Genomic DNA, 26,187 nt, shown 5'->3' with positions numbered 1-26,187 from the left:
GTCATAAAAAATGAAATCTTGGCGCTTTCAACAACATGGATGGATCTAGAGGGCATTATGCTAGGTGAAATAAGTTAGACAAAGACAAATACCATATGATGCCATTTATGTGGAAAAATTGAAAACAAAACAAAACAAACAAACCCAAAATCAAAAATACAGAGAACTACCTCTGGGTGGTAACCAGAGGCAGAGTCGGGGCATGGAGTGAGGGTGAAGGGTGTCAAAAGGGACACATTTCCAACTATAAAATAAGTCATGGGGACATAATATAGAACATGTTGACCATAGTTAATAATACTGAATTGCATTATTTGAAAGTTTTTAAGACTAGATCTGAAAATTTTTCATCACAAGGAAAAAAATTCTGTAACTATGTATGGTGATGGGTGTTAACTAGACATATTAAGCTGATCATTTCTTATTATACAGAAATATTGAGTCTTTACATTATACACTTGAAACTAATGTTATTTTTAATTTTTTAATTTCTCAATTGAAGTGCACTTGATTTACAATGTTTCAGGTATATTGCAAAGTGATTCAGTTTTATATATGTGTATGTGTGTGAGTACACACACACACACACACACACACACATACATATATTGCTTTTCAGATTCTTTTCCATTATAAGTTATTACAAGATATTGAAGAAACTAATATAATATTATATGTCAATTATACTTCAATTAAAAAAATCTAAATCCTTACAAGACTCTATCTCACACCTGTCTGATCTCATCATCTGTTACTGTACCCCTTTTACTCTGCACCAGATACTTAGTGTGTTCTTCAAACACACTGGGTACATTTCTTCTTCAGAATCTTTGCACTGCTGTTTCCTATATCTGTAATAATCTTCCATCAGATATCCATGTGGTTCCTTTCCTTACTTTTTTCAAATCTTTGCTGAAGCATCACTGTCTACCCTATTTAAATGAAACCCCTACTCCAGAAGCTCAATTCTATTTCTTGTATCTCTTATAGCACTTCACATCTTCTGTCAATACTACATACTATATGCTGTGCTAAGTTACTTCAGTCATGTCCAACTCTTTGCCGCCTTATGAACTGACTTCTCTGTCCTTGGGATTCTCCAGGCCAAAAATACTGGAGTGTGTTGCCATTTCCTCCTCCAGGGGATCTTCCCAACCCAGGGATAGAACCCACATCTCTATGTCTCCTACACTGGCAGGCAGGTTCTTTACCACTAGCGCCACCTGGGAAACCTCACTATATACTATATATAATATAGTTATTTCTCAGGTTTATTTCCTGTTTCCCTGTACCAGAGAATGTAAACTTCATGAGGTCAGTGATAGTGTCCTTAATGCTTTATTCTCTAACGTGTCCATAATAGCTAGAAGAGTGCCTGGCCACATTGAACTCAAAGGGCCATGTCTGCCCACCTGTTATCAGAACCACACTATGTAGTCAAACTCATCTTGAAAGTTTCCCATCAAATAAAACATTTCAAATTATTATTACATTTATATTCTTTTGAGTAAACCTTAAATTTGTTTCTTATCAATTAATATTTATTCTCCTTTCAGAAACTCAAGATGATTTTAACATGAATCCGAGGAAATATTTATTATTATTTGCTCTTTATTTTCTTTCATTCCATCCCAGTTACCATGGACTGTAGCCCGCCAGGCTCTTCTGTCCATGAGATTTCCCAGGCAAGAATACTGGGGTGAGGTGCTATTTCCTTCTCTGGGGGATCTTCCAGACTCAGGGATCGAACCCGCATCTTTTGCATTTCCTGCTATGGCAGGCGAATTCTCTACCACTGCGCCACCTGGGAAGCCCCTCTTAACCACTGGACCACCAGGGAGCTCCCTAATTTTCCATATTATCTTTATTATTACTTTTTAATTTAATTGCCTAGGTTTAATGGCTACATTTTTAAGCAGATTTTTCTGTACAAGGGGTTTCCCTGGTGGCTCAAGCAATAAAGAAGCAGCCTGTAATTCAGGAGACCTAGGTATGAATGTTGGGTCAGGAAGATCCCCTGTTGAAGGAAATGGCACCTCACTCCAGTATTCTTCCCTGAATAATTCCATGGACAGAGGAGCCTGGCAGCATGCAGTCCAGAGTTGCAAAGAGTTGGACACGACTGAATGACTAACACTTTCACTTGTACAAATACAAAATATAGAATACTTTGAACAGCTTATGTAACAGCTGCACTCTCCATATTAGTTAACAGTATTGCGAGGGTTCTTTGAAATAAACTGATCTGATTTGGTGTGATGGCAATTTAGATACCAAAAAGAAATTTGAAAGGCAAAGTGGGGAGATGGCTCAAGTAACTATAAAGAACTTAGTATTTGTATTTAAACTTCAACTCTTTCCGAATCATTATTCTTTAATTCACTTGTGACAACAATCAGTGTTGCTGGTCAGCAAACAGATCCAGGTTTTTCTGCATTCATGCAGTAAAACATCGCATAACTGACATTGTTTCTCCTAGCCTCGGCTACTGGGACTTAACAAGGTGTCACATTTCCTCTAGTAGACTTTTCATAGTGCCATCGAACATTACACAGTAAACAGCTGACCCCATCCCTTTTCTGGCATATTAGGAGCCATTTTAAGCCTGTCAGCTTTCAAACTACAACTCAATGCACATGACTGCTGCTTGCCTCTGAGCTGCAATTCTTCATCATCCAACTATATTTGAGCTCACTTGGACACAATGAGACAACTTCAGCTGCAGGGTATGAGAGGAAGCCAAGTGTTTGAGCAGTACAGATGAGAAACTACAATTGTGATTCCCTCTGTTTACCTGTTTATGGCCACTAGAGGGGTCTTTATTAATCAGCATGACTTTCCCTTCCAACACTGCTTAATCCTTAAAATATTAGATCTAGATCTTCCTAAGACTGATTTTCCTCATTCAAGTTACATGATTGTGCTTGCATGCTTTATGGATTACTGGACGCAGAATTAGCAAACCCAATCTCCTGTCGCTTAATCAAAAAGACATTAATTCACCAAAAACAGCTTTGTTTTGATATACAATTATACATACACACATATATGTTTAATATATATGCACACATATACATATTCACCGGGTAGCTCAGCTGGTAAAGAATCTGCCTGTAATTCAGGAGACCCTGGTTTGATTCCTGGATCGGGAAGATCCCCTAGAGAAGGAATATGCTACCCACTCCAGAATTCTTGGGCTTCCCTGATGGCTCAGATGGTAAAGAATCTGCCTATAGTGCAGGAGATTCGGGTTGGGAAGATCTCCTGGAGGAGGGCATGGCAATTCACTCCAGTATTCTTGCCTGGAGAATCCCCATGGGCTACAGTCCATGGGGTCACAAAGAGTCAAACATACACATGATTACATACATATATAATCATAAATATTGAGAAAGATGAGATACTAGTCTTTGATGTCATTGACAGCTGTGGGGTCATAATTTCACTTGTCATCATCCTTCTAATGGAGACACAACTAAGAAGGTAAAAGTCTAAGCTGGCGCTTCAATAATAAAGTGATATGCAGCATTAGTGGAGAAGGAAATGGCAACCCACTCCAGTATTCTTCCCTGGAGAATCCCCATGCACAGAAGGAGCCCGGTGGGCTACAGTCCATGGGGTTGCAAAGAGTTGGACATGACTGAGCAATTGAGCACATGAAGCATTAGACAGGATTCTTTCCATAGCAAGCCACTTAAAACCCAACAAAACTGGCCTAAACATATAAGGAAGCCATTGAGTGCTGTAACAAGAAGTCCAAGAATAAGGACTAGATGGGCCTTAATTCAAGGATGTCAGTGAATTAACTAGGCCTGATTTTCTACATCTCTGAACTTGGCTTTTTTTAATGCATTGTCTTCACTCTGAAGTAAGGTGTCCTTGGTTTCTAGATAGCTATTATTGCCTCAGGATTCATACTTTTTCAGCTGCACGTCCACAAAATGGAACTTTCCTCTGCTAACAGATAAACAAGTATTTGGGGCCTGCTCACTGCCCAAATTAACTTGCAAGTAAACGGCCCTCCCCCACCCCCCATCAATTACTCTAGTCAAAGGGGTGTGAAATGCTGATTGACTTAAACCAACCCCAAACTAATCAGTGAAGCTAAGGGTAAGGAAAGCCTCAACCAAACCACACGGCTTGAAAAGTAAGATAAGATGGTTCCTCAAACAGGTAGGGGCTTCCCGGAATCTGCCTGCAGTGCAGGAAACCCGGGTTTGATCCCTGGGTTGGGAAGATCCCCTGGAGAAGGAAATGGCAACCCACTCCAGTATCCTTGCCTGGAAAATCTCATGGACAGAAGAGCCTGGTGGGCTGAAGTCCATGGGGTCGCAAAGAGTCAGGCATTATTGAGCAACTAACATTTACTTACTTACTTTCAAACAGGTAGGGAGAGATGAATAAGTACTGTACTAGGGCCTGGGACCTGGTAACCACTATAGTTTCTCCTCTTGTTTCAATTAGCAAGTTCTCTCCCAGGATGGCAATGGACCACTTGCCCAGTGGACAATCCAACACATCATTTATTACAAGGAAGGGTGAAGCCATAAAGTGAGCAGAAAAACCTGGATCTGTTTGCTGACCAGCAACACTGATTGTTGTCACAAGTGAATTAAAGAATAATGATTCGGAAAGATTTGAAGTTTAAATACAAATACTAAGTTCTTTATAGTTACTTGAGCCATCTCCCCACTTTGCCTTTCAAATTTCTTTTTGGTATCTAAATTGCCATCACACCAAATCAGATCAGATCAGATCAGATCAGTCGCTCAGTCATGTCTGACTCTTTACGACCCCATGAATCGCAGCAGGCCGGGCCTCCCTGGCCATCACTAACTCCCGGAGTTCACTGAGACTCATGTCCATCGAGTCAGTGATGCCATCCAGCCATCTCATCTCTATCGTCCCCTTCTCCTCTTGCCCCCAATCCCTCCCAGCATCAGAGTCTTTTCCAATGAGTCAACTCTTCTCATGAGGTGGCCAAAGTACTGGAGTTTCAGCTTTAGCATCATTCCTTCCAAAGAACACCCAGGGCTGATCTCCTTTAGAATGGACTGGTTGGATCTGCTTGCAGTCCAAGGGACTCTCAAGAGTCTTCTCCAACACCACAGTTCAAAAGCAGCAATTCTTCGGCGCTCAGCCTTCTTCACAGTCCAACTCTCACATCCATACATGACCACAGGAAAAACCATAGCCTTGACTTGACTATCACACAAAATAAATTATATATATATATGCATACTTGAAAGTACATCTCTGTTAAGAATTCTAAAACACCAAGATAACACATTCAGAGACCTAATTTTACCTACTGCAATCAGTTGGTGGCTGAGTTTTTGTGTCTAAATCTGTCCAGATGGAATCTATTATCTGGAAAAGGTATGTTTGTCTAAAAGCCAAAGGCACTCCTTTTTAAATGTGCTATCAGAAATACTTCTGAGAGGAATATTTCCCCCATTTTTGTGTATATGTATTTGCCTATCTTTGTGTGTGTATATGTGTAAGGCAGGAAAAAAGAAGGAAGGAAAGAAACTGAGGATTCATATTTATTATTTTACTGTTTTAAGAACTGAACAAAAGATGATCAAAATTACACCCAGATAACAGATTTATGAATTGACAAGATATTGCTTTCACTGTAAGACTATATTTTTAACCCTCAAAGAAGGGGACTTTGGTGAGCAAATGTGGTTAAGCTCATTTTTTCAGTAAAAACCTATCATTACAGAAAGTCCTAATGAGAGCTACAGGAAGAAGTGGTATCTCACATTCTCTTGTGTTATTTAAATCACACCAAGGCAAGGGGAAGCTAGCATCCTACCTAGTCTGGGGGGTATTTCATAAATGTAACTGCCAATGGTTAAAACTGACTCAGCCTTTTTGCACTGAAGTTGGTGACCTCATTGGTTCAAAATGACTCTCTGTACCTGCCATAAGCAAGTGTATTTAGCCATTTGTGCATTTAACACTTGTGTCTAAAGCTTTTGGGTGGAATCTTATTTCTTGGAAATAGCTCTGTCTGCCTGACAAACTACATCTTCTTTACTGCACATGTGATACAGCTCCTTACAACTGCCAGAAAGCTCCTCATGGTGTTCCCTCATGGGGAGACCTGAAACACTGTTATATGCATTTATAAACATTTTATGAGATCAGAGATAAAATGCCTTCAGAAGATTATCTCTGTCAAAATTTGACTAGAGAAATCCAGAAAATAACATTTTGGGGAAAATAAAGCACATGTCCCCAACCATCCCATCTCTCTGCACAGTGGACCGTGTCAGGAAGAAAAATCACTGCAGGTATTTCCCCCAAATCTGATTCTTTATGTAGCAAATCAAGTCTCCAGGCCTGATCCCTGCTGCCTTGCCATCTTCATCTCAAATAATCCCTCCTTCCAGCACTGCCCTCCAGCACACTGAACCTCGTACTGATGATCACAATGAGACTTTGCTTTCACTGTCCCTTCTGGCTGAAATGCCCACCCTCCACAGCTCCATCTCAGCCTTTCACGTGGTAACTCCTGTTCCTAAAATAAGATATGACTGAAGAGGCCCTTTCTAGTCAGGGCAGGCACTCCCATCAAACCTAAGCAATGAGCTAGTTCTACAAAAAGATCTGCACTTCTCTTTTGTAAGAACAAAGCATCTTCCCTGAGATGGGTGTCAAAATCTCAACCACTGTTTAGTCTTTTTAATGTTAATTTAATATGTTAGTTAATGATTAAAATGGGTAATTGTCTCTAGGATCCGGTTGCCAATGTCTATACATATTTGTTGGATGGGATTTTCCTCTTTTTGATTCTAACTCCCACATCGAACCATCTGGCCAAACTGACTTTCAACAATCTTATCTGTACTATCTCTTCTCTTCTAAATATTCCCCAAACCACTCCACTTCCAAGTCATTCTAATTATGGAAAAAGACTGGTATTTTCTAACATTAAATTATATCACTTCACAACTCATATGAATCAATGATCTACCAACAAAAAGCAGACTTTCAAGCCACTTTAAATTTAACTTATATGTTTCCATTGGCCCTTTGTGCATCTCCATTTCCCACATGCTGGGTATCTTGAACCTAAATCTAAAAAACTGTCCACGTGTATATAAATGGGAGTTAAAAACAGAGCTTGCTGCTGCTGCTGCTGCTAAGTCGCTTTAGTCGTGTCCGACTCTGTGCGACCCCATAGTCTCCAGGCAAGAACACTGGAGTGGGTCGCCATTTCCTTCTCCAATGCATGAAAGTGAAAAGTGAAAGTGAAGTCGCTCGGTCATGTCTGACTCTTAGCGACCCCATGGACTGCAGCCTACCAGGCTCCTCCATCCATGGAATTTTCCAGGCAAGAGTACTGGAGTGGGGTGCCATTGCCTTCTCCAAAAACAGAGTTTAAAACTCCCTTAAAAGGGAGTTTAAAATAAAACAAACACAGTTATTAGCTTGGAAAATAGAAGGAAATGAATGAACTTATCATTTTGCCAAGTTCAATAAACTCAATTTTGATATGTTAAAAGTACCCTGATGATTCATTCATAAATAAACAAGCACTCAAAGAACAAATATATGCAAAGGTGAAACAGTCTTCTCTCCTTTTTTTTTTAAGACAACAGACTGGTAGTCTGAAGACATTTGTACATATGAATGGTATGGATTTTAATAATTATGTTGAGAATATTCAATTTAAGTACACTATGTTCCGGGCCCTGCACTGTGAGTGTGCATAAGCAAAAAGCTCACTTGCTAGTAGAGGAGATGAACACGTGCAAGACGGTATAAAGCAAATGGCACTGGAGATACTTCATGTTTTCTGTCATCATGCAGTGTGTCAGTGCCATGTGTAGGCAAATACAGGGGTACAGAGAAGGGAAGAACTTAATTCTGCTCCAGGGTAGGGAGAAGAGATTGCCAGAAAGCTATTGATTTCAGAATTGACATTGGAGTTATTGTTGAAGGTTGAGTCACAGTTTACCTGAAGTGGAGAAAGATATTTCTGGCAGAGGAAGCAGCCACACAAAGACTTAGGGAAGGAAGTGCTGGAAATGGTGACTGTGGGTGGGGATGGGATGTGGGCATGGAGGGCATTAGGAGTGACAAGGGCAAAGTTGTAACATTTGGGTAGGGCATAATTGTGAAGCACCTGTAGACCAGGCTATAAAGAATCTGGCTCTGGAAGTATTATGGAATCGTCAAGAGAGAAGTTATGCCTTCTGTTTTAGAGATTCTTACAAATAGACCTCCCTTATCAGGTAAGATTTTGTTCTTCACTTTAACATTCACATCCTGGTTTTTGAGCATCTAGCTTGTATTTTGAGACCTTCAAACATCTGTAGATTTGGTGTAGTGTTCTCTGTGTATTTATCCATCTGGTTTACATAAAAGTATCCAGGGAATTTCTTTTCTTTGGCTCAAGTCAAACACAGTTGGGGTCCCCTATTGTGGTGAGACTGCATTAACCCAAAAAGACATCCCCTTGAAAAATGTTTTATAGTCATTTATGGTCAAGAAGAAACAATTTCTGGAAAAAAAAAAAAAGCAAACAAACCTTGAATAAAATTGAGAGAGATTAGAGAGAGTCTAGAAACACAGAGCAACTTTGGAGGAAAGAAAAAAAATCTCTGTTTTTGTACTTTGAGTGTCTTATTTCATGGGCCTTTCCAGCCCTATTGATGCTGTTTGATTCTTACAGAAAGTAGGCTCTGAGCAGGAATAAGAAGCCCCAGTTGTCCAATCATCTCTGCATTTCTCATGATGGAGCAAGGAGAACTGGAATTTTGACACATCCCACTTACTTATGAAATCAGAAAATAAAATGTCATGTCTATACTGGTCACAGGCATTATGTCTATGCCTTGTCAACAGCTATTCCAAAACCAATCTGTCATTTTGCCTTTGTTGAAATTAAAATACTTGATTTCTTAATTCTATTTCAGCTATGGGTTTATTTCACCATCACTAATGGATAAATGGTTCAGACCCTGAAGTTGTTTTCATCTTATTGCATTGGGAATAAGGATGACAATACATGCTAATTCTAACAAAATTAACACTTAAATGTGCAGAAAATTATAGGGTGACTAAGAATGTTATAAACAAAAGAGTTTGTTTCAATCACATATAAATTATATGTGAGGAATAAATATAAAATAAATATAAAACTCAGAACATTTATCTTTAATTACAGATTCATCAATACAAATACTGTTATCAAATTTGGTCAATACACAGGGCACATGTTGATTTACTACAATTATTTTAGAAAATTTAGAATTCTACTGTAATGATTTTTTTAAGAAGAGATGCTATTGCTTGTTAGAAAGTGTTAGTTGCTCGGTCATGCCTGACTCTTTGCGATTCCATGGACATTGGCCCATGAATGTCCTCTGTCCATGGGATTTCCCAGGCAAGAATACTGGAGTGGATTGCCATTCCCTTCTCCAGGGGTTCTTCTTGACCCAGGGATTGAACTCAGATCTCCTGCATTGCAGGCAGATGCTTTACCATCTGAGCCACCAGAGAGTTTCCTGTGTGCTAATGGTATTAAGTCATTTCTATATTTAGTAATTATGTTTGTTTCTGTTGTTGTTTAGTCGCTAAGTTGCGTCTGACTCTTTTGCAGCCCAGTGGACTGTAGCCCACCAGGCTCCTCTGTCCATGGAATATCCCAGGCAAGAATACTGGAGTGGGTTGTCATTTCCTTCTCCAGGGGTCTTCCCAACCCAAGGATTGAACCCTTGTCTCCGAGGAGTCCTTTGGCAGGCAGATTCTTTACCACTCAGCCACCTGGGAAGCCCAATTATATTATAGAAGACACCATATGATCCACCGTGTACTAAAAGCTGTCTATTTTAACAGGATTCTCTATAAATTCCTACAGTAGATGAAAAAATAACATGTCCATAGGCTACAGACCTGTCAGAGAGAATAGTATAGAACCAATATTTACTAGAAGTCAACAGAAGGTCTACCCTTGTGTTTTAAATATCTATCTTATTTTAATCTTTAGCAACATTAAGAAATATAGTGTTCCCATTTGCTATTTAAGAATGAGAGTATCTCTCTGCTCAATGTTAGGTGGCAGTCTGGATAGGAGAGGAGTTTGTGGGAAAAGGGATACATGTGAATGTATGGCTGAGTCCCTTCCCTTCCCTGTTCACCTGAAGCTATCACAACATGTTAATCAACTATGAGTGAAGTCTCTCAGTAGTGTCCGACTCTTTGCGACCCCATGGACTGTAGCCTACCAGGCTCCTCCATCCATGGGATTTTTCCAGGCAAGAATACTGGAGTGGATTGCCATTTCGTTCTCCAGGAGATCTTCCTGACCCAGGGATTAAACCCAGGTCTCCCACATTGTAGGCAGACACTTTACCATCTAAGTCATCAGGGAAGTCTGGTTAATCGACTATACCCCAAAACAAAATAAAAAGCATAAATAAGAGATATTTACCAAACAAAAAAAAAGTATGTGAGTTTCAGAAAGATTAAGATTTTTACTTATAGGTACACATTTAGGCTGGTTTCCCAGGTGATTCAGTAGGTAAAGAATTCGCCTGCAATGCAGGAGATGCAAGTTCAATTTTTGGGTCAGAAAGATCCCCTGGAGGGGGGCATGGCAACCCACTCCAGCATTCTTGCCTGAAGAATCCTATGGACAGAGCTTGGTGGGCTACAGTCCATAGAGTCTCAAAGAGTCGAACATGATTGAAGCAACTGAGCACGCATGCAGGTGCACATTTAGGCAGTCTACCTGTCACTGAACTTACTTGACCTAATCAGAAGCTTTATATTAGGAAAAGAAGTAATCTAGTATGAAAATGTCTTAAGAAGCATAATTAAAGGCCTCACTTGTTCTCAGGCAGGGGAGGGCAGTAAGGAAATACATAAAATGTCTCAAAAGGTTGAGATTGCTGTATACATAACTGAGGATTTTAAAGGATCCTCAGAAACTTTTGAATTCACAAAACCAATTGAGTTGGAGAAGTCAAGTGATTTGTCAAAAATCAGAAAGCTGAGAAGTAGCAAAACAGGGAACCAAGTCCAGAGATGACTAGGGTTGGAGAGTAAGATTTGACTAGGCACTTAGGGTACACAAAGTGCTGGGCTGGGCTGGGCTGTCGAGATTAAAAAAAAAAAAATATATATATATATATATATATATATATACACATGTAGCACAGCCTGAGGAGATTAGAGCCTGCTTGGGCTGGGAGTGGCCCTGGACTGCCTGCAGCTCGCCTCACTGCCACTATAGGCACAGCTGCACGTCTGATGATGGTTACAGGGGCTTTCCACTCTCAACACAGCTGACTTCTTACAGAGGAGCTGGTCCTGGAGAAATTGCCCATTTATGAACTAGAGTACTTATATATTTACTAGATAAGGAATTTCTACAGCCCTCTAATGCATGCGGCTTTATTCAGATTACTGGCCCTAAATTTATTTTATTCATATGCTCCTTCGCATAGCATCTTTCTGCAGGATAGGGTTTATTTCAGTGAGTCACTCGTTTGAATGTGCACATTTGCTACTGTCCTCTAGTGGATGGAATCACAGGCCAGCTTACTAAGTACTAGTTATCATCTCATAGCAAATCCGGGAACAAACCACAGAAGATCAGACTTCCGAAGCTTGGCTGAACCTTAGAGACCATTATAACATCATCACTACCGTCATTATTGTCTTCAAGGACTTTCCAGTGTACTTGGCTATCTTTTAAATTTGAAGTTTAGACATTACAGGTGTGGGAAGTTAGAAACCATCTACAGGAATAAACAAAGCCACCAAGGACCCATCTGATGTCAGAAAACAGGTTATAGCAAAATGCGGATTCAAATCCGCATATCCTCTCTCACTGCTCTCTGCCCTCCACCAAGCCTCCTCTCTTTCCACTCACATCATGATGTTCTTGCAACACAAACCATCTCTCTGTTTTCATCCCAGTGCACGTTTAAAAATTAAACTATTTACAAATTATAAAAATGACACAAAACTGGCTTTCACGTATTCATATGGTGTTTAAATCTGTTTAATTCTTCATAGGGGCTTTTGAATGGATATTCAGTTAGGAACATCATTATCAAAATGGATAGAATAAATGTTTTTCCTAAGGCTACCATAACATTTCTATTGTTAAAATAATAACCTTATTTTAAACTTTTAACTGCATAGAGATCTTTATAGAGTTTAGGGATATATGGACCCACAAGATATTAAGATATTTAAAAGGTGAGTTATGTTTATCCTACATATTTACTCATGCATACTTTAACTGACAATTTAATGTGTTTTTATTCAAATATAGTGGATGTACAATATTATGTTTTTGTCAATTGAACAACTCGACCTTTATGCACATTACAAAATGATCGCCATGGTAAGTCTAGTAATCTGTCCCCATACAAAGTTATTACCCTGTTATTGACCTTGTAACATAAGACCACTGTGGCATCCACATTTTATATCTGGAACTTTGTACCTGTTAATCCCTTGTACCTATTATCCCCAACCCTCCACAGCCCTCCCCTCTGGCAACCACCCATTTCTTTCTCTGTACCTGAGTCTGTTTTGTTTGGTTTGTGTTCTAGATATCATATATAAGTGATATTATATGGTATTAGTCTTTCTCTGTCTAACTTATTCCACTTAGCATGATAACATACCCTCTAGATCCATCCATATTATTGCAAAAGGCAAGATTTCATTTTTCTTTATGGCTGAGTAATATTCCATGTATATATATATACACACACATACATGTATATAGACTCTTTATCTATTCATCTATTGCTGGGTACTAACATTACTTCCATAGCTTGGCTATTATAAATAATTCTGCTATGAACTTTGGAGCATATATATCTTTTTGTACTAGTGTTTTTGTTTTCTTTGGGTAAATATCCTAAAATGAAATTCTGGATCATACACTATTTCTATTTTTTTGAAAAACCATCATACTTTTTTTCCCCAGAAATATGTACTGATTTACATCCCCAGCAACATGGCACAAGGGTTCCCTTTTCTCCATATCCTTGCCAATATTTGCTATTTGTTGTCATTTGGATGATTGGCATTCTGACAGGAATGAAATACTACTATCTCATTGTGGTTTTAATCTGCATTTCCCTAATGATTATTGATGCTGAGCATCTTTTCACATGCCTGTTGACCATCTGTATGTCTTCTTCAGAAAAAAAGTTATTCAGGTCTTCTGCTCCTTTTTAAAATGGATTGCTTGTTTCTTTGATGTTGAATCACATGAGTTTTTTGCATACTTGGGCTATTAATCCCTTATCAGATAGGTCATTTGCAAATATCTTCTCCCATTCAGTAGGCTGTGTTTCATTTTGTTAATGGTTTCCTTCACTGTGAAGTTTTTAGTTTGATGTAGCCTCATTTGTTTATTTTTGCTTTTGTTTCCTTTGTCTGAAGAGATCTATAAAAAATATACTGCTAAGACCAATGTCAGAAAATATTTTCTTCTAAAACTAGGTTTTCTTCTAAGGCTCTTCTTACATTTAAGTCTTTAATACATTTTGAACTGATTTTTGTGCATGGTATAAGAGAGTAGTCCAGTTTAATTCTTCTGCATGTAGTTGTCCAGTTTTCCTAGTAGCATTTATTGTACAGTTTGTGTTTTTCCCCATTGTTTATCCTTGCTTCCTTTGTCCTAGATTAATTGCCCATACAAGTCTGGGTTCATTTCTGAGTTGTCTCATTCTATTCCATTGATCTGTGTGTCTGTTTTGTGCCAGTATCATATTGCTTTGATTACTGTAGCTTTGTTGTATAGCCTGGAATCAGTCAGTTTGATACCTCCAGCTTTGTTCTTCTCCCTCAAGACTGCTTTGACTATTCAAGCTTTTTTATGTTTCCATGTAAATTTCATTTTATTTTTTTGGCCATGCCAGACACTATGCACTTAGTTCCCTGACTAAGGATTGAACTCATGCCCCCTGCTTTGGGAGCAGGGAGTCTTAACCACTGGACCACAAGGAAACCCCTTATATAAATTTTAGAATTATTTTTTCGAGTTGTGTGGAATTGCTATTGATATTTTATAGGGATTACACTGAATATGGTTTTTCCAGTAGTCATGTATGGATGTGAGAGTTGGACTGTGAAGAAAGCTGAGCGCTGAAGAATTGATGCTTTTGAACTGTGCTGTTGGAGAAGACTCTTGAGAGTCCCTTGGACTGCAAGGAGTTCCAACCAGTCCATTCTGAAGGAGATCAGCCCTGGGATTTCTTTGGAAGGAATGATGCTAAAGCTGAAACTCCAGTACTTTGGCCACGTCATGAGAAGAGTTGACTCATTGGAGAAGACTCATGCTGGGAGAGATTGGGGGCAGGAGGAGAAGGGGACAATAGAGGATGAGATGGCTGGTGGCATCACTGACTCAATGGACGTGAGTCTGAGTGAACTCCGGGAGTTGGTGATGGACAGGGAGACCTGGTGTGCTGCGATTCACGGGGTTGCAAAGAGTCGGACAAGACTGAGCGACTGAACTGAACTGAACATTGAATATATAAACTGCCTTGGGGAATACAGTCATTTTAATAACATTTCCATAGTTTATATCATTTTCAACTTTCATCAATATCTTATAGTTTTTTTTTCTTTTTTTTTTTAATTTCATTTTATTTTTAAACTTTACATAATTGTATTAGTTTTGCCAAACATCAAAATGAATCCACCACAGGTATACATGTGTTCCCCATCCTGAACCCTCCTCCCTCCTCCCTCCCCATACCATCCCTCTGGGTCATCCCAGTGCACTGGCCCCAAGCATCCAGTATCGTGCATCAAACCTGGACTGGCAACTCATTTCATACATGATATTTTACATGTTTCAATGCCATTCTCCCAAATCTTCCCACCCTCTCCCTCTCCCACTGAGTCCATAAGACTATTCTATACATCAGTGTCTCTTTTGCTGTCTCGTACACAGGGTTATTGTTACCATCTTTCTAAATTCCATATATATGCGTTAGTATACTGTATTGGTGTTTTTCTTTCTGGCTTACTTCACTCTGTATAATAGGCTCCAGTTTTTCCACCTCATTAGAACGGATTCAAATGTATTCTTTTTAATGGCTGAGTAATACTCCATTGTGTATATGTACCACTGCTTTCTTATCCATTCATCTGCTGATGGACATCTAGGTTGCTTCCATGTCCTGGCTATTATAAATAGTGCTGCGATGAACATTGGGGTACACGTGTCTCTTTCCCTTCTGGTTTCCTCAGTGTGTATGCCCAGCAGTGGGATTGCTGGATCATAAGGCAGTTCTATTTCCAGTTTTTTAAGGAATCTCCACACTGTTCTCCATAGTGACTGTACTAGTTTGCATTCCCACCAACAGTGGAAGAGGGTTCCCTTTTCTCCACACCCTCTCCAGCATTTATTGCTTGTAGACTTTTGGATCGCAGCCATTCTGACTGGTGTGAAATGGTACCTCATAGTGGTTTTGATTTGCATTTCTCTGATAATGAGTGATGTTGAGCATCTTTTCATGTGTTTGTTAGCCATCTGTATGTCTTCTTTGGAGAAATGTCTATTTAGTTCTTTGGCCCATTTTTTGATTGGGTCATGTATTTTTCTGGAGTTGAGCTGTAGGAGTTGCTTGTATATTCTCGAGATTAGTTGTTTGTCAGTTGCTTCATTTGCTATTATCTTCTCCCATTCTGAAGGCTGTCTTTTCACCTTGCTAATAGTTTCCTTTGATGTGCAGAAGCTTTTAAGGTTCAGTAGGTCCCATTTGTTTATTTTTGCTTTTATTTCCAATATTCTGGGAGGTGGGTCATAGAGGATCCTGCTGTGATGTATGTCAGAGAGTGTTTTGCCTATGTTCTCCTCTAGGAGTTTTATAGTTTCTGGTCTTACGTTTAGATCTTTAATCCATTTTGAGTTTATTTTTGTGTATGGTGTTAGAAAGTGTTCTAGTTTCATTCTTTTACAAGTGGTTGACCAGATTTCCCAGCACCACTTCTTAAAGAGATTGTCTTTAATTCATTGTATATTCTTGCCTCCTTTGTCAAAGATAAGGTGTCCATATGTGCGTGGATTTATCTCTGGGCTTTCTATTTTGTTCCATTGATCTATATTTCTGTCTTTGTGCCAGTGTCTTGATAACTGTGGCTTTGTAGTAGAGCCTGAAGTCAGGTAGGTTGATTCCTCCAGTTCCATTCTTCTTTCTCAAGATCACTTTGGCTATTCGAGGTTTTTTGTATTTCCATACAAATTGTGAAATTATTTGTTCTAGCTCTGTGAAGAATGCTGTTGGTAGCTTGATAGGGATTGCATTGAATCTATAGATTGCTTTGGGTAGTATACTCATTTTTACTATATTGATTCTTCCAATCCATGAACATGGTATATTTCTCCATCTGTTAGTGTCCTCTTTGATTTCTTTCACCAGTGTTTTATAGTTTTCTATATATAGGTCTTTAGTTTCTTTAGGTAGATATATTCCTAAGTATTTTATTCCTTCCATTGCAATGGTGAATGGAATTGTTTCCTTAATTTCTCTTTCTGTTTTCTCATTATTAGTGTATAGGAATGCAAGGGATTTCTGTGTGTTGATTTTATATCCTGCAATGGTTTTAAGAGCACAGATTTTTTACCTTCTTTGTTATGTTAGACATTCCTAGGCATATTATTCTTTTGATGTGATTGTAAATGAGATTCCTTTCTTAATTTCTCTTTCCAACAGTTTGTTATTAGGGTATAGAAATGTAACAGATATCTGTATATTAATTTTGTATCCTGCAACTTTACTGAATTCATTTGTTAGTTCTAATAGCTTTTTAGTGGTGTCTTAAGGAAACTGTATCTGTGCTGGGGCTCAGAGCATGTAAGATTTGTGCATGCCCTTTAAAAGGAGAGTCTCTGCACAGATGCAGAGAACACACTAGTGGTTACCAGGGGGAGGGGACTGGCTGAGGGGAAAGGTAAGAGAATTCAGAGAAAAAAAAGCTATTAGGTATAAAATAAATATGTTACAAGGATGGAATATACAGCACAGGGAATAGTCAATATTTTACAATAACGTTTTTGTGGAGTATAATCTACAAAAATATGTAATCACTATTTTGTATACCTGAAACTAATCAACTATACTTCAATTAAAACAAAAAAAGAGCAGAGTCTGTTTCCTGTAGTCCTGCAGCTCTCTCAATCACAAGTCTGCTGGTTTTCAAAGCCAGATATTGGAGGCTTATCTTCCTGGTGCAAGTCCCCTGGGCCTGGGAAGCCCAATGTGGGGCTTACAACCTGGCTCCTTGAAGAGCACCTCTACAACTGTGATATTCCTCCCATCTGTGGGTTGCCAACTGGGGGTGTGGGTCTTGTCTATAATGTGTCTCTGATCCTCCTACTTATGTCATTGTGGCTCCTTCTTTATGTTTTTAGTTTTGGAAAATATTTTCTGCTAGTTTTCAGGTCATTCTTATAGATAGCTATTCTGTAAATAGTTGTGGTTTGGTGTACCTGTGGGAGGAGGTGAGCTCAGGGTCTTCCTACACCACCAGCTTGGAGCTCCTTCTGTCTCTAATATTTTTTAAAACACATGTATACTTTAGACTTGAAATACTTAGTTGCAATCCTCAGCAATAACATTTCAATACTTTAATTCTCTGGTTTCTCATATATAAAGCTGGCCTCTCATATTTTTGTAAAGTTTAATAGAAATGAGGTTTCTGAAGCACCTGTCTCCCTCTATGGTTGTTATTGTTCTTGAGTCACTGAGTTGTGTCCAACTCTTTGTGACCCCATGGACTGCAGTGCTCCTGGCTCTTCTGTCCTCCATTATTTCCCAGAATTTGCTCAAATTCATGTCCATTGAGCCAGCGATGTTATTTAACCATCTCATCCTCTGCCTCCCTCCCAAAATGCCTTCACTCTTTGCAGGGTATAGCATAGAAGAAAAACAAAAGTTTCCTTCCACCCATTAGTCCCAGTACCATCAAAATTTCATTCTAAAATTCAAAGTGATATTTAATTAGCTTGTCATAATTTTCAAGATACTTTGGTAAAAGAAAATCATAAAATGCACTTAATATGTTATCAGCTGCATGTAAGTATGAAAGCTGCTAAGAAGCTTATGATCTTGGTTCTATCCAAACATCAAAAGTACTGTACATAAAATTTAAGTGTATGATTTTATGGACTTTTGGGTTTCCCTTTCATCTGTCATCTTTTTATAATAATGTTAATTAACAAAGAGGAGGACTTACTTGGTGTTACAGTGTATAAGAATCCTCCTGCCAGGGGACAAGGGTTTGATCCTTGGTCTGGGAAGATTCCACATGCCTTGGAGCAACTAAGCTTGTCCATCACAGTTACTGAGCCCACACTCTGGGGCTCAGGAGCTGCAACTACGGAAGCTTGTGCACCCTAGATCCTGTGCTCCACAAGAAGAGAAGCCACCGCAATGAGAAGTCCACGTGCTACAACTAGAGAGTAGCCACCATTCCCGAAACTAGAGAAAGCCAGTGTATAGCAATGAAGACCCAACTCAACCAAAAATAAATAAATTAATAAATAGAAATTAAACAAAGAGGAGACATGATCTTTTTTATGCATTCTCTAGTATTTACTACTGTTTTTTAGTTGCTAAGTCATGTCTGACTGTTTCTGCAACCCCATGGACTACAGCTCACCAGGCTTGTCTGTCAATGGGATTTTCCAGGCAAGAATACTGCTAGAGTGGGTTGGCATTTTCTTCTCCAGGGGATCTTCCCAACCCATGGATAGAAACCACATCTCCTGCTTGGCAGGTGATTATCACTGAGCCAGCTGGGAAGCCCCAGCATTTACTATACTTATCTGTTTATGACAGTGCTTTCCCTATCTAGATATTGTTTTCAGTAATGACAGAAGTTGATACAAATCTCAACGATTTTGAATTTCTACTTAGTCACATCAATTATTGTGAAACTTTATGTCATTTGTAATACAGCAGCCAAGGGCATCAGATGTTAACATTTGTGAATGATTTTCATAAAATTTTTTTACCTTAGTGTTTAGGAGATCGACTAGAAGATAAAATGTGCTAAAGGTCAGAGTATAATGCACTATACACTGCCTTTCAGTTTCAAATAGTAGTTTAGAAACGTTTTAAGAAAAGCCTACATGGTACAAATCAGTTTTTATTGCTTTAATATCTTTTTACTGAATTATAGTTGATTTACATAAATCCTTTTTTAAACTGATAGATCTTTACCCTTTTACTTTCTCTTCCCATTGTATCAGCACATCAGAAATGAATGATTTACTTTCAAACCTAAATTTTATAATCTAGTGAGTGAGCAAATTATTGTCAAAAATAGGCTCCTATATATGCCACTGTGTGATTTAATTCATTCATACACGTTATCCCTGAAACATTTACTCCTACCTGGAAGCCTGGACTTACCCAGCATTCCCTTGGTCCCTTAGCAGTTATCTGCTCTTGCTTAGGCTCTTATCATTTCTTGCCAGAACCATTGCAATAGCTTACCAAACTCTTTACCTCCAGTCAAAAGCACTTATTTTTTTAAAACTTTAAACTTTTTATTTTGTATTGGGGTATAACCCACTCCAGTACTCTTGCCTGGAAAATCCCATGGATGGAGGAGCCTGGTAGACTACATTCCATGGGGTCGCTAGGAGTTGGACACGACTGAGCGATTTCACTTTCACTTTTCACTTTCATACTTTGGAGAAGGAAATGGCAACCCACTCCAGTGTTCTTGCCTGGAGAATCCCAGGGACGGGGAGCCTGGTGGGCTGCTGTCACTGGGGTCGCACAGAGTTGAACACGACTGAAACGACTTAGCAGCAGTAGCAGCAGCATAGCCAATTAACAATGTTGTGGTAGTTTCAAGTGAACAGTGAAGGGACTCAATGATAATATACATGTATCCATTCTCTCCCAAACTCCCTTCCCACCCGGGATAGCACATAACATTGAGCAAAGTTCTTTGCGCTATACAGTAGGTCCTTCTTGGTAAAAGCACTTCATATTTATTCTCCTCAGAAGCAACAAAATAATCTTTCAGTAACAATTTTTATAATCAAATTTATAAAATCTTCTTTAGCTATCAAATATTTAGTGGATTCAAAAAACGAAGATCATGGCATCTGGTCCCATCACTTCATGGGAAATAGATGGGGAAACAGTGGAAACAGTGTCAGACTTTATTTTTGGGGGCTCCAAAATCACTGCAGATGGTGACTGCAGCCATGAAATTAAAAGACGCTTACTCCTTGGAAGGAAAGTTATGTCCAACCTAGATAGCATATTGAAAAGCAGAGACATTACTTTGCCAACAAAGGTCTGTCTAGTCAAGGCTATGGTTTTTCCTGTGGCCATGTATGGATGTGAGATTTGGACTGTGAAGAAAGCTGAACGCCGAAGAATTGATGTTTTTGAACTGTGCTGTTGGAGAAGATTTTTGAGAGTCCCTTGGACTGCAAGGAGATCCAAGCAGTCCATTCTGAAGGAGATCAGCCCTGGGATTTCTTTGGAAGGAATGATGCTAAAGCTGAAACTCCAGTACTTTGGCCACCTCATGAGAAGAGTTGACTCATTGGAAAAGACTCTGATGCTGGGAGGGATTGGCGGCAGGAGGAGAAGGGGACGACAGAGGATGAGATGGCCGGATGGCATCACTGACTCGATGGATGTGAGTTTGAGTGAACTCTAAGAGATGGTGATGGACAGGGAGACCTGGTGTGCTGCGATTCGTGGGGTCGCAAAGAGTCGGACACGACTGAGCGACTGAACTGAACTGATATAGTGGATAAACAACAAGGTCCTACTGTATAGCATAGGGAACTATATTCAATATCTTGTGTTAAACATAATGAAAAAGAATGTATATATAGATGTATAACTGAATCACTTTGCTGTATGTCAGTCCCCATGGACTGCAGCATGCCAGGCCTCTTTGTCTACGGTATTTTAATACTACAGTTAGCTAGTCATATAAACTGTTTTGTTGCCCAAGGTATTTAAAAGTTATGTTTATACTAGACTGTAGTCTATTGAGACTACAATAGCATTATGTCTGAAAAATAAGAAATATAGATCAATGGAACAGAATAGAAAGTCCAGAGACAAACCCATGCAACTATGGTCACCTAATCTATAACAGAGGAGACAAGAATATACAATGGAGAAAGGACAGTCTGCTCAATAAGTAGTACAGGGAAAACTGGACAGTTACATGTAAACAAATGAAATTAGAATACTCCCTAACACTATACACAAAAATTAACTCAAAATGGATTAAAGACCTAAAAGAAGGCCTGATACTATAAAACTCTGAGAGAAAAACACAGGTAGAATGGTCTTTGACATAATTATAGCAAGATCTCTTTCAATCCATCACTTAAAGGTAATGGAAATAAAAACAAAAATAAACAAATGGTACCTAATTAAACTTAAAGCTTTTACACAACAAAAGAAACCAAAAAAAAAGGAGAGAAAAATCTTTGCAAACAAAGCAACCAACAGGTATTAATCTCCAAACTATGCAAACAGCTAATTCAGCTCAATATCAAAAAACAAAAAACCCAATCAAATGGACAGAAGATCAAAATACACAGTTCTCCAAAGAAGAAATATAGATGGCCAAAATACACATGAAAAGATGCTCAACATCACTAATTATTAGAGAAAGGCAAATGAAAACTACAATGAGGTATCACCTCACACTGGTCAGAATGGCTATCATCAAAAAATCTACAAACAGTAAATGCTGGAGTGGGTGTGAAGAAAAGGGAACACTTCTACACTGTTGGTGGGAATGTAAATTGGTGTAGCCATTATGGAGAAGAACATGGATGTTCCTTAAAAAACTAAAAATAGAGCTACCATATGATCCAGTAATCCCACTCCTAGGCAGTTATCTGGAGAAAACATAATTTGAAAAGATGCAGGCAGCTTAATGTTCACTGCAGCATTATTTACAATAGCCAGGACATGGAAGCAACCTAAATGTCCATCAATGGAGGAATGGATAGAGAAGATGTGGTACATATATACAATGGACTATTATTCAACCATAAAAAAGAATGAAATACTGCCATTTGCAGCAACATGTATGGACCTAGAAACTACCAAACTAAGTGAAGTCAGTCAGACAAAGACAAATATCATATGATATCACTTATACATGGAATCCCCAGTGGCTCAGACAGTAAAGAATCTGCCTATGATGCAGGAGACCTGGGTTGGGAAGATCCCCTGGAGAAGGGAATAGCAAACTACTCCAGTATTCTTGCCTGGAGAAATCTATGGATAGAGGAGCCTGGATGGCTACAGTCTGTGGGGGCGCAAAGAGTTGGACACGACTGAGTGACGAACACTTTGACTTTGATGCGTGGAATCTAATAAACATAATATGAATGCTCTTATTTACAAAATAGAAATAGACTCACAGACATAGGAAACAAACATATGATTACCAAATAGGAAACATCAGGGGAAAGGATAAATTAGATGTTGGGATTAACTGATATACATTACTATATATAAAACAGATAATCAACAAGGATCCACTGTATAGTACAGGGAACTCTACTCCATATTCTATAATAACCTATATGGGAAAAGAATCTGAAAAGAATAGATACATGTACATGTATAACTGAATCACTTTGCTATACCTAAAGCTAACACAACATTATAAATCAACTATCAGTTCAGTTCAGTTCAGTCACTCAGTCGTGTCCAACTCTTTGCGACCCCACGAATCGCAGCACGCCAGGCCCCCCTGTCCAACACCAACTCCTGGAGTTCACTCAGACTCACATCCATCGAGTCAGTGATACCATCCAGCCATCTCATCCTCTGTCATCCCCTGCTCCTCCTGCCCCCAATCCCTCCCAGCATCAGAGTCGTTTCCAATGAGTCAACTCTTCACATGAGGTGGCCAAAGTACTGGAGTTTCAGCTTTAGCATCATTCCTTCCAAAGAAATCCCAGGGCTGATCTCCTTCAGAATGGACTGGTTGGATCTCTTTGCAGTCCAAGGGACTCTCAAGAGTCTTCTCCAACAGCACAGTTCAAAAGCATCCATTCTTCGGCGCTCAGCTTTCTTCACAGTTCATCTCTCACATCCATACATGACCACAGGAAAAACCATAGCCTTGACTAGACAGACCTTTGTTGGCAAAGTAATGTCTCTGCTTTTGAATATGCTATCTAGGTTGATCATAACTTTCCTTCCAAGGAGTAAGCGTCTTTTAATTTCATGGCTGCAGTCACCATCTGCAGTGATTTTGGAGCCCCAAAAAATAAAGTCTGACACTGTTTCCACTGTTTCCCCATCTATTTCCCATGAAGTGATGGGACTGTATACTCCAATATAATATAAAATAAAATCTTTTTAATAAATTAGTTCCTTAGTTTAACTACTGCTGCTGCTGCTGCTAAGTTGCTTCAGTCGTGTCCGACTCTGTGTGACCCCATAGACAGCAGCCCACCAGGCTTCCCCATCCCTGGGATTCTCCAGGCAAGAATACTGGAGTGGGTTGCCATTTCCTTCTCCAATGCATGAAAGTGAAAAGTGAAAGTGAAGTCGTTCAGTCGTATCGGACTCTTAGCGACCCCATGGACTGCAGCCCACCAGGCTCCTCTGTCCATGGGATTTTCCAGGCAAGAGTACTGGAGTGGGGTACCATTGCCTTCTCCCTTAGTTTAACTAGATACATTCAAATGTGGTATAAACACATATGGCTGGTGGCTATCATGTTAGATAATGTAATTCTAGAAGTTCTTTAGCATAAGCCAAAATACCCCTCCTTTTCTATTTTACTCATTATTTCTACTATTATACTCTGGGACAAAATGGTATGTACATTAAGTGTATTATCAGGAAACTTGTAAAGAACTGAGGAGAAATTTTCTAAATATGCTTATCAAATATATTTGATTAGAATATCATTTGGAAAACTTAGACATTTACTGGTGGTTCAGACAGTAAAGAATCTGCCTGCAATGCAGGAGACCCGGATTCAATCCCTGAGTTGAGAAGATCCCTGGAGGAAGAAATAGCAACACACTCCAGTATTCTTGCCTGGAAAATTTCATGGACAGAGGAGCCTGGAGGCTACAGTCCATGGGTCGCAAAGAGTCCGACACAACTGAATGACAAACACTTTCACTTTTTCACTTCAATTATTGAGATATTTGGAATACTGTTCAAGAACTCCAGATAGTTTACATGGTATCAAAAGTTAGTCTTAGAAAATATAAGTTCTACAAGTCACTCTCTCCAAATTTGCATATACTTGTTAAAGATAACTAATTTAGGAAATTAACTGTGCATAGCTTTACTGATAGAGTGGCCTCAAATAAGCTACAAAACACATGCTATAAGAAAAAAGACAATGCCTGGTGTGCAAGTGAGCCCCTGCAGACCTATAGCTGAAATGCCTGTGGCTATCTTGGAAAAGACTGTGGATTCATTTATTATCACAACAGCTTTTAGCTAGTCCTCTGAGACTAAAGCAAACTGTCCTTGTGTGAGCCTGACCTGAATTGAAGAGGAAACTCTGAGAGGCTGAAAAAGAGTTCAGTGTAAAAGTAGGCAGGTTTGGAGAGACATGGATGAAGCAATAAGTGGCCTTACAGTGACTTCTGCTTTCTCCTTCCTTCCTTCAATCTTTCCTGCCTGCCTGCCTTCTTTTTCTTGAGTCAATTGAAAAGTTGTTTTAGGAATTCTTTCTGGGTTTGATAAATCCCAAGTTGGGACCAACTAGGTAGTGAAATGGAGAAGGCAATGGCACCCCACTCCAGTACTCTTGCCGGGAAAATCCCATGGACGGAGGAGCCTGGTAGGCTGCAGTCCATGGGGTCACTAAGAGTCAGACACGACTGAGAGACTTCACTTTCACTTTTCACTTTCATGCATCGGAGAAGGAAATGGCAACACATTCCAGTGTTCTTGCCTGGAGAATCCCAGGGACGGGGGAGCCTGATGGGCTGCCGTCTATGGGGTCGCACAGTCAGATACGACTGAAGCGACTTACCAGCAGGTAATAAAAACTAACAAGAGTGTCATTTAAAAATCCACTAGCCTCCCTCCATGCAAACAATTTGCATAATAGATAAATGACTTACCAGCTCTGGATTTGCTCTCTACGGTAATAATTAAAAGAAATGGTACAGTTTGAAACAGAGATACATGTATTTGACAAGCGACATGCTACCATGAAGAAGGCAAAAATAAATTTCATAAGTGGATTAACTCCAAAAAGAAGGTGAGCTCACAGAACAAACTTGGGTTTTTAACTCTGTGCTTAATTCTTTAATCCAATAAGTTTAAAATATAAAAGATAAAGTACTTTCTTCTTTATAGGACAGGAGTGGGCAACCTTTTTCTATAAAGGGCCAGATAGCAAATATTTAGACCATGTGGGCTCCCACGCATCTCTACAATCTAGTCTTTGCTATTTTGCTTTGTTTTTCAACCTTTTAAAAATGTAAAAATCATTTTAAGCTTGAGAACCACATAAAAACAGGCAAGGAGCTGCATCTGCTCACAGGCCCTAGTTTGCAGACACCTGACCTAGAAAACTGTCTTGTCCAGATATTCACAGGACAGCTTCATTAATTGCTCCATACCTTGCCCCCACCCAGGCTCCCCAGGTGGCTCAGTGGTAAAGGATCCACCTGCCAAGCTGGAGATGTGTGTTTGAACCCTGGGTCAGGAAGATCCCTGGTGAAGGAAACGGCAACCCAATCCAGTATTCTTACTTGGAAAATTCCATGGAGAGAGGAGCCCGGCAGGTTATAGTCCATGGGACCGCAGAGAGTCAGACATGACTTAGCAGCTAAACAATGACATCTGTCCCACCCAACAGCTACATTAAAAATCATGACAAGTCTCTAAAAAGCATTGTCTGTAGACCAGTTGACAAATACCAGTTGACTTTTTAAATGAATGTTTCATTAAGGCCTCTTTCACTATTAAAGTTACACATTCTTATGTGTGTGTGCATGTGCTCAATCATGTCTGATTGTTTGCAACCCCATGGACTGCCAGGCTCCTCTGTCCATGGAATTTTCCAGGCAAGCATACTGGAATGGGTTGCCATTTTCTACTCCAGGGGATCTTCCTGACCCAGGAATCGAAACTGTGTGTCTTGGGTCTTCTGCGTTGGTGGGTGGATACTTTACCACTATGGCACCTG

The sequence above is a fragment of the Bubalus kerabau genome, chromosome 2, assembly GCF_029407905.1.
Source record: "Bubalus kerabau isolate K-KA32 ecotype Philippines breed swamp buffalo chromosome 2, PCC_UOA_SB_1v2, whole genome shotgun sequence".
Taxonomy (NCBI): Eukaryota; Metazoa; Chordata; class Mammalia; order Artiodactyla; family Bovidae; genus Bubalus; species Bubalus kerabau.
Note: the sequence above shows the minus strand (reverse complement) of the source record.